The 10,780-nt window shown below is 33.5% G+C and overlaps 1 long non-coding RNA gene across 1 annotated transcript in view; it reads right to left on the reverse strand.

Moving 5' to 3' along the window:
• The window catches only part of LOC111086999, a 174,753-nt gene that overhangs the window by 158,525 nt on the left and 5,448 nt on the right, over nt 1-10,780 (reverse strand). The window contains exon 2 of the long non-coding RNA XR_002611722.1: nt 793-899. This is a non-coding gene — a long non-coding RNA (uncharacterized LOC111086999). The remainder of the gene's footprint in view (nt 1-792; nt 900-10,780) is intronic.

The following is a 10,780-nucleotide window of genomic DNA, read 5'->3' on the forward strand; positions in this document are numbered from 1 at the left end:
AAAAAACTTCAGAGAGATTCTTTGTAACCGTTAAATATATGAAAGAAAGTATAAGTAGCAAAGTAATCTGGTATACGAAGTTTTGTTTTCCAGTTTCTTTTCACGTTAAACACAGAAGTTTATTTAAGATTTTTAACTAAAGTTAAGAGTCTGTTTTACAGATACGATTGTCCATGTCATTAGTTAATCCATGGGAAAACACATACAACCCATATATGACATAATGTCCTTCTATTACTTTTAAGGGAGGCCCATCATGGCCAGGTGGTTAAGGCACTCGACTCATAATCTGAGAGTCGCGGGTTCGAATCTCCGTCACACCAAACATGCTTGCCCTTTCAGCCGTGGGGGCGTTATAATGTGATGGTCAATCCCACTATTCGTTGGTAAAAGAGTAGCCCAAGAGTTGGCGGTGGGTGGTGATGACTAGCTGCCTTCCCTCTAGTCTTACGCTACTAAATTAGGGACGGCTAGCGCAGATAGCCCTCGTGTAGCTTTGCGCGAAATTCAAAACAAACAATAATGTCTGGCAAAATTAAAAAACAAAACAGATTGCGAGATTAACTGAGATCAAAGTTTAATTAAATAGCAGTTTAAAGCTATCGGATTTTACCCTTCTATAATTAGATAAGAATATACTTTTATTCTTTTTTTCTTTCATAATATCTCGTGCAAGTGTTTGGCAGTTAGTTAACATCCTTGTGAACAAGATGTAGATAGTTATAAACTTATGTTAATCTTTGGGGCTGAGGTTATATGCCACAGAGGCTTTTGCATAAAGTTCGCACTTACTTGTTCATACTTCTATGACATTGTACTCCAGGGGTGTGATATATGCAATTTGTCTAACTCTGGGGGAATACAGGCGTAAATGTCTTCCCTGCTCCAGTAGTCAGTTTCTATGAAAACACAGAAGATGGACAGTTGGTCAGTATCAAGTAAGCATCAGTACCGTAGTTTTATACAAAAAATATATATATATATATATTTTGTTAGTTGAGTAATCCTTTGCCAAGTGAGTTCATTTTATTATTTGCAATAAATCGCCTCTGAATCTCCTCAGTTATTGCAGAGTTTAATACTTACGTGTTGGCTCCAGTTTTAACTGGGAATACAACAGAGTAGATTATTAGGATACATTTAGATGTCACAATCAAATAATTGCTTTTGTGTAGTTTATTTTGAGCATGATTTTTTGTTCCATTTGACTCTCTAATTTTGTAACTTTTGTAAACTGTGATTATATGCATGTGTTGGTTGTCTTAGTGGTGACATTTAGCCTGAACATACAAACCGGAATGATCTCTTGGTGTCTGTTAAATAACCAGGGCATTGCCAGATGTTGTTGGTCAGATTCACCACTGCCTAAGGATAGAAGTAAAGGCTGTATGATGGCTTATGTCTTCGAGGCAGAGGTGCAAAACCATTAGGCAAGGCAGTCAGCATCTACCACGATTCTTCAGATCCTTGATGTGTTAGAAACTTTCTAGATTGGAAAAGCATATCAATGACGGTGGAAGAGGTTGATGCAGAGCACAATGATGCCACATATCCCTAAATATCATGGAATGTTGTTGTTATCATTGCCTGAAGGCGCTGCATTTGTCAGGCTACATCTGCCTTCAGACTTCAGAAAAACGAAGAAGTGCACTTTTGTAGATAGTGAGAAAGAAACTGACAGGAGGTATCTTCTCGCTTAAATATTTTACAGTTGTAATAATGCAAAGCAGACTAGTTTCGGAGAATTCCACTCCTCGTCAGTGACCCTGGACACTACCACCAATGAAATATCAAACCAAACCAAGCCTTTATAGTAGTGAGGTATCGAAAATCGAACTGGTGTATTTAAGTGTTTTACACTCACAAAAAAGAAACCTATCATTCTATAGGTATTTGAAGAACTTGTAGCATTTCGCCACAATTTAATTCTTCCTATTGTTAGCCGACACCAGTTCGAAGTTTAAATTAGTTGAGCCTGAGTTTGACCTGGCTTGGGTAGGTGTAGCAATCAGTTTGCACTCAGAAATTTGATGGATGTATCACATGCCTGTGATGATATATTAATGTGAGACTTGTTTTTAGTGGATACCGAAGCAGTAGGGCCTTTACTTAACTTTGCTGTGTATCAGGTACTCATACAGCAGTCACTTTAACTACTTAACACTAACTTTATTCTGGCATATCATGGCAAATTAGTGTGAGTGGAGAGGGGCATCTATAACTTCTTTTTTAGCACTGGTTCAAGGAAGGATGTCTTAGGGGTGGACTTACTGTAGAAATTGTCATCCGGTTTTTATTGTTTTCCAGGTAAGTTGCAGTTTTGTGGACAAACCATCCAGTTTCAACAATATTGGGCTTAAGAACAGTGGTTTGTACGCGTGCATATTGATAAGGAGGTTGTAGTTCCTCCAAATGCACAAATGGTGTTCCATTGTGTGCTATGACTCAGTATAGCATATTGTCACTTTCTCCTGCTGTAATACAACACGTATTCATGAAATCAGGCTGCACTTGCTCAAACAGCTGTCTGACTAAGTGTTGGTTCTGATCTATAACTATGAACTTTCAACTATCCAGCTTCCACCTGGAATAGTTATAAGGACACTTTGTTTGATGAAAACTTATACAGCTCAGTTATATAGCTGGCACCACTCACTGCACTACATCATGTCCAAAGATACAAGCATCTGAAGTCATTGATTGAGTACTACATTACCAATCTCAACTCAACACACAGACAGGTAATCAGTGAACTGCACATGGTGTTTGCTAATATGTTTGTAGAATCAAGTGTTTGTCTGGCTAGGATAACAGTAAACATTGTGAAATATATATAAAAGAATGACTCACATCTAATAATAAAACCACTGTACAGAATTCTTTGGAACATTATGGACAATGGCAGTATATAGTATCATCGTAATTTTCTAAAGATTTTGGTTTAGAAACATGTTCAAGTAGTACAATTCCAAATTTTGTAGATATTACCAAATGATTTATCTTCAAAATATTTCTGAACAAGAAAATTGTTACACAGAAATTTTGTGTTAACTATATACTTGTGGTATTATAAAATAATGTTGACACAAATATAATTTTTGAATTATTTATTTATTTATTTTATTTATTTATTTATTATTTATTTATTTTTTATTTATTTATTTATTATTTATTTATTTTTTATTTATTTGGATTATATTTAATTTATGTCAGAAAGCAAGTTGGTGTTATCAGTAAGTAAGTTTAAAAACCTTTAAAATTAGACTCACTGGCCTCTGCTTACAGTGTAATTCTCTTAATTCCAGTAACTGATGTAAGAAATTAGTGTCACACCCTTCTTCAATGGAACTGGAGTTCCTCTGCCTTTCTTTCATGAGATAATGGTGTAAAAAAATCCAGGAAAGAGCCAATACCTCCCAATCTTAGAACCTGTGTAGGTAGAAAGAGGGTTCCTTACCCATGACACTACTAGTTGTTACTCTTGCCGCTGCCAAAGTTGCCCTGGCCTTAATGTTTGCCTCAGAGTCTGGGGTTCCCATACCTGCAACTTTGACATACTTAACCTTACATCCAGTAATTATCAGTTATGATCAAAAGAACGTCAACTCTCAAGCACCAGAAGAGAGGGGTTCTTGTCCATTGACCTGTTAAAAGCTGTCTAAACACCAACAAGAACAGGAATGTTGTGACATTTCCATTTACAATGGGACCACATCATTCACAATTAAATTAATGCCTTCTTAGTTCTTAAAAAGTCTTAAAATGTAGGATCGGAAGACGTAAATCACAAAACAGGCTGTAGAACAGTATTTAGGTCTCATGTTCATCACCTATGAAACGCCGACTCTATTCTATAAAACTTGATGCACACCACATTGCAGTAATCGTGCCAGCATTGCCAAAACCAGACTACCAAATGGATGGAAGTCAGAGTCCTTGGGACCTAGATTGGCTGTGAGGGAGAAGTAACTATGGAAATTGATGTCTGATAATAGAAGACTGCCAATTGGAGTAGGAGATCTCCTATCTCACAAAGGGCATTTATCAAAGTAAAGAGACTTTTCATAAGATTGCTACCAAAAAGCAGGAGTCTGTAGAGGACCTCAAGTTCTTCTGGAATCCCCTTACAGGTATTGCCAAATGTAAATATTTGTATATTTAGTTTGTTTAATTCTCATGTTTTTCATGTACTCCATTTTAGTTTGTATCATTTCATTATTTATAACATGTTTTATTATTTTAGTATGGTTTTGCATAACTATTGTCAATTTTAATCTATAAACTTTCCTCCGTGTTTCTTTTGAGTATCAAAAATTATATTTCTATACTCAATCATTTAATTTTAATTATTTATTCTTTTTTTTATATTTTAAACTGTATTTTATTGTTTTAAGTTTATTTGTAAGTTTGGTTGTATTTAGCTCATTTTGTGTTCTTAAATTCAAATTTATCTTATTTTGGGTGGTACTGTAAATTTCATCTGTGTGTAATAGTTATGTAATGACAGATGTATATGTTGCTGGTTAAATTACTTCGTGCATTTCGCATTATGCTAAGCACACAGTATACACCAATTTTAGTCTATGTTTTAAATCATCGTATATTTTAGTTAGTTCCTGATTCTAAATTTAGTCAACGAATAAGTGTTTGATGTTTTTACATAAATTATTTAAAATCATGTATTCCATTAGTCATACTTATTTTACCAAATATTTTTGAGCCCTCTAGTGGATCAGTAGTAAACTTGAGGCCTTATAACATTAATATCAGGATTCGATACCTGAAGTGAGCACATTGCAGATAGCCCATTGTATAGCTTTGTATTTAAATAAAACATATTGTGTTGATTTCATATAATTTACTAGAATCATTTTACACTTCATTTTGTTGCATTTAATCTATATGACAAATTTCAGCTATTAAATGCATCTATGCTGTCGTATATTTTTAATATATGGTTCTGTAATCCTGTGTTTATTTATCTTCTAATTTTGGGTTAATTTATTCCATATTTTGTCTTGAATTTTGAATTACATGCTATTCAACTAAATTTACTTTGATTCTGCATTTTGTTCAGTTTTATTGCAGTTTCCTTTCTAGCTTTATTTAACTCCTACTTACTGTTGATTTATTATTTTCTTTATTTTGATTTTTGTTAATGACTCTTGGATCTATTTCATTTAATAAACTGTTTGGACGTGTTTAAAGGTGATAGTATCTTGCATATTGTCTAAGGAGGTGATTAATTGAAATCATAATTATGTTAGTTAATTGTTTAAATTTGGTAACTGAACGTTGGTTTTTAAGATTTGAGCTTATGAAGGCCTTTAGATAAGGTAGGGATAGTGAATTAATTGAAAACTGCTAAATTTTATCCTTCTATAACTAAATAGAAATATTTCTTTACTTTGATATACCCAGAACCATTTTTAAAATTTTCTTATGCAAATATTCTACAGTTATTGTAGCACTTGTGAACAGCGTGTAGATTTCCATAAACTTGTAGTAACCCTCGTTTGTGGATAAGGTTACATGCCAAAGTAACAATTTAACAAAGCTTATACTTGCTCGCCATGTTTCTGTTTCAATGCTTCCCTGGGATATAGGTAATATCCAATTGAAGGAGTGGTACACAGGATTGTACAAATTAGTATGAGCTGGAATGTATTCTCTCCTTCCATGTATATAATGAGAATTGTCACTGATGTAGGTACTCTAGGACTGTGGGATAGTAAACTAGAACGTTGATCTGATTTACACTGTGACATAGACACAATTTGTCCTTTGTTTTCCGGCAGCAGATTATTTTCTATAACAACACAAAAGTTGCCAGCACTTTAGTTTATATTTTATTCCTTCTGGGACACAAGTGTTTGAGTTTTTCTTTGCTATTAAAGTTCGTTTTATTCTTCGCAATGAATCTCTTCCGAATCTCTTGTTTCTCCGTAGCTTAATACCTACCCACCCATTGGCTCCAAGTTCCCTGTTTTTCGGGGAATATCAGAAATTCACATTTACATAAAAAGTAAATATTGTTTTTGCTAGTAAACTTTATTAAGTATTGGTCTGTTTAGAATGAATTGTACTTTACAAGTTCATATAAATGCTTTTTTACACTTACAACAGTCGAATCACCTACAAGTTATATATGAATAAACTTTATGCTGTATCTGAGTTATTTTTAAATTTAACTTACTAAGTCTTGTCTTTGTTTATTTTTGTTTGTTTGAAGTTAAGTGCAACGCTACACAAAGGGTTATCTGTGCTCTTCCCACCACGGGTATAGAAACCCAATTTCTAACGTTGCGAGTCCGCAGACATACCGCTGTGCCACTGGGGAGCCTTTGTTTTTGTCATGGTGATTAAAATGTACCTTACATTTCTTTAAAAATATACATTAATTCAAAACATTACATTAAATTATTTGTATTATATGGTACTAGAGGTATTCTCGTGAATATTAAAAGCTCTTTCAGGTTAATGGTTACGACTGCCATATAAATAGTTATGAAAGCCATCTAATTCGAAGGTATAAGTAACCTTACTGAATCTAGTTACCTTCACCTTTACTATTGTTCAACTTTTATCTAGTGGAAAACAACTAAAAAAAGAACCCAAACAAACATGGTTATGTCTCAAAGTTTCCTTTAACTTAAATACCAACCCAGAAGCCTTAAACTGTTTAGTAACGCTCTGTTTTTTTTTACCGTAAAAACTTTTTTTTTTCACAGTTACACATGAAGACGCCGAGACGGACATGATTAAATACCCAAACAGTGAAAATTAAAAAATAACATAACAAATATCGCATAGTTCTTGCTTAACTATTCAATACTTAAGAAAAGTCGATGAAGCTTTGGAGAAATAAATAAGCGCTGTGGTTATTAAAGCCAATGTTCCAATCACGAAACAGAAACGATCCTCTCACACACACACGTATATCCAATATATATATATATATGTGTGTGTGTGCTAAAGCGCCATACTTATATATAGATGTGATAAAGTTCGAGAATGTTGCCGAAGACTGATCTCCAGATGTCACCTGATATTACAGATAACAGAAATTAGTGGCATCGTACTATGATAAAAAACAGAGCGTTCTCATGTCTAGCTAGTTTGTCACCACACACACATACATACATTTCATTCTTCATATACACCACTTCTTTAAGATAAACAATATTATGCATACTAAGTGTCATTATATGTTTTCTTGTAGATTTTTTTTGGAAAACTTACGAATGTATATGGAACATTCACTAGAGTATGATTCGGCGGAATGACATGCTTCAGTCTTTGTCACCCTAGATTGACCCATGACTTTTCTGTCGCCACCTGGGTTGTTTCAAAGCTCGGTACTCACTGATGTAAAGGATGTAAAATATCCAATGGTCAAAAGTGTAACTTTTTGATACATATATACTTAGAAGATTGATCTTTCCGAGAAGCTACAAGTAAGTAAGTGAAACAAACAATAAAACAGAACACCGCCTCAAACAGACATTTCACTGTAAAATTCTGCTTTTTTCTCTAAACGACCTAAACATGAAATAAGTCCATACAATGAAAATGAAGTGAGATTATATACTTTTCAAGACAATTTAACAATTCTTAGTTGCTTTAAAAATATTTCAAATTTTTATTGGTTTAACCCCACCCAAGAGAAAACGAAATTATTTACGATATTAGTAGAAAAATACATATTGTGATAGAATTAATAACTTTAGAGAAATATAGAAATGATTTAAAAACAATATAATCAGTGTCTTTTGACTTATTTCACAAGTAAACTTTCTGGACTTTATAATCAGATTATTTTATAAATACAAAATATGTTTTATTGAATTTATATCATACCTATGTGGGTGTGTTTGTGATGTTTCATATACAATAAATCATTAATCATTAAACTGAAGATTATGTTTATTAGCTAGGAATTAATTACTTAGATAGGCAATGGAATCATTGTTGAGACTGTAGTTTGTATTTTGTTTTTCCTTTTAGTAATTTATTTAATACAAAAACTTTTCAAATATTGAATATATATTTCTTTCTGCAGTCACATTTTATGTATTTTATTTTAAAATCTGCCATTGCGCATATAATCAATATTGATATTCCATTTACTGGGCTGATTAATTGAGATTATTGTGTTGCGCCTTAATTCCATTTTAGTTGGATTAAGCTATATATGATTAAATTTGGCATCAAAAATTACAGATATTCCGTCTAAACATTTACTTTTCACATCCGTATATCATTATATGTGCTTGGAAAGAAACTTTTAATCTAGACAATAAAGTTAATGTCTAAATTTAGTTATTTTCCAGCTCAAACTAATTATGTTTTAATGCTTTAATTTACAACTACGTAATAAAATTGAATAAACAGTCTATTTATATTTAAGCTAGATAAACGTCTGTTTAAATTATACAGTATAACTTAAGAATTTATTAATCCTAAAAAAAATACTTAGACGGAAAGTTTTAATAGTTGTAAATATGAAACAAGTTTTATAAAAATAATATGCTGAAACATTTCTATGCATCAAAATATGACTGATATTTACAGAAAGTACGCTACGCATAAGTCGTTGTTCCATAAAAGATTTGATTAGAAAAATATTGCCAAAACTCGGAAATTGTGCTTTCATACTAAATTTTACTTCCATAAATATGTTTTAACTGTCTTCTACTTACCAAGTGATGTTTGAAGAATAAAAGTGAATAAAATATTATCACTTTATATATATATACTTCAAACCCTAATAGTAATAAGCTCAATAATTTTATTTGAAATTAGGCTTTACAGAAATGCCTGAGAATTAATGCTTCATGAAATAATAAAATGTAACGTAATAACGTAAACTTAATAAGGTTCTTAAATTTTTTTAATAGATTTTTGCTGAAAATCATCTGCATGTTTCGAATGACTTATCTAATCAGAAATGGTTTATTGCAAGTAAATGACAAAATAAATTTATATAAAAGATTATCATGGAAAAGTAATATTTAGTTAGTGATACATCTGATATTAAAGTGGCATAAAATATTTATATTGCTAGGCACGATGATAAATTAGAAACAAACATATCAAAAGTCTGTTATTTCAGTTTTTTCTGCCCACGTAAAACTGACTTGTTTCTGTCACTAGGACAGGAGTCAGTGACAAATGTAGAAGCCTTACGTGCTGACTTTCCTGTCACATGATTGGACAAAGATTAATGATATTGTTTACAGTGAGAAAAAAGTCGATGTCTTAACTGCAAGTGGAAGTCCATGATTTGAGTCATTACTCATCACAGTCAGAGTAGCTGACACATTCTAGCCAATCTTCTGATCGTCCTGCCATCAGACAAGCCGTCATTTCTAGTGAATAAGCCTCTCTCTATTATAATTATGATTTATGTACCAGGAAAATTGACAAGTTAATTAAGCGCATCATAGAAAATTGGCGCCGATTCTTTTAGCTCATGTATAGAACCAGCCGTATCTAATAGTAGAATATTGACATTGTCTCGTAATCTTCAACGTTATTGGCTGCAAAATCCATTTAAATAGCTCTGAGAATCACTGAAATGATTAAACATGTATTGTTTCACACAACAGACGTTAAACGTGAAAGAAGATTTACCATTGGAGTCAGATCCGGCTCCAGCTTTTCTTGACTGGAGGTGAGAAGCAATGAGAAATATAGTGAGGCCAAATTTAAAATTTGATTAATATACGACATTATCTTGGGGGCTAACGACATTTCAGGGGGCTCGGCCCCTTCCCCGCTAGCATCAACCCTGAAAGTTTTGGCCCGCAGGCTCTCTGATCCGTTTTACCTACTATCCTTATATGTATAAATAGAGGCTGGCAGTAGCTCCATGTGTAGCTGATGTTCCGTGGTTCGCGTCCCATTACCACAAAAAAAAATGATGCCCTGCATTTTGGGGCAGTGGGTACGTTATTAGCATGGTGTTCAAGAATAAACCAAGAGCTGGCAGTGGGTGGTGTTGACTAACTGCTTCCCTCTAGCCTATAACTTCAAAATTAAGGACGGTTGGTGGAGATAGCCTACCTGCAACTTTGCGCAAAATCCAAGAAAACAAATAAATGTTTCAATGATCTTTCTACATTTAGATTAACAATACTTAGAGCCACTGAGTTCACGTAGATTCATTCGTACGTTTCAGTTAACCGATATTCCCACTAAATGAGCACTAAATGTTGCAGTTGGCAAATAAGTTGTTGAACTCTAGTGGTAGTATATCAATGCTTTCCTGTGGATTTTAATCCAAGTTCCTTTATTCTTATTCCACTAACTTGATGAAGACGGTTTAGAAGAGACGAAAGAGGCATAGCAAAGTGCTTGTAGAACTTATACAAAATAGAAAAAGTAAATACATGGTATTTACAAGCGGTCAAATAAGCAAGTTCGCCCACTTTTACTATATTTTACAAGCCTTTTTCGTACATTTTCTTTAGTTTTTTTAAAAGAAGCCATATAAATAGCTCTTCAGAAGCTCAGTGAGAAAATCATGTTATAACAAAAAAATCGAAACACACTTGGGTCACGACCCAGCATGGCCAGGTGGTTAGGATGCTCGAATCGCAATCTGAGGGTCGCGGGTTCGAATCCCCGTCCCACCAAACATGCTCGCCCTTTCAGCCGTGGGGGAGTTATTATGTGACGGTCAATCCATCAATTCGTTGGTAAAAGAGTAGCCCAAGTGTTGGCGGTGGGTGGTGATGACTAGCTGCCTTCCCTCTAGCCTTACACTGTTGAATTA

Source organism: Limulus polyphemus, unplaced genomic scaffold, assembly GCF_000517525.1.
Source record: "Limulus polyphemus unplaced genomic scaffold, Limulus_polyphemus-2.1.2 Scaffold57, whole genome shotgun sequence".
Taxonomy (NCBI): Eukaryota; Metazoa; Arthropoda; class Merostomata; order Xiphosura; family Limulidae; genus Limulus; species Limulus polyphemus.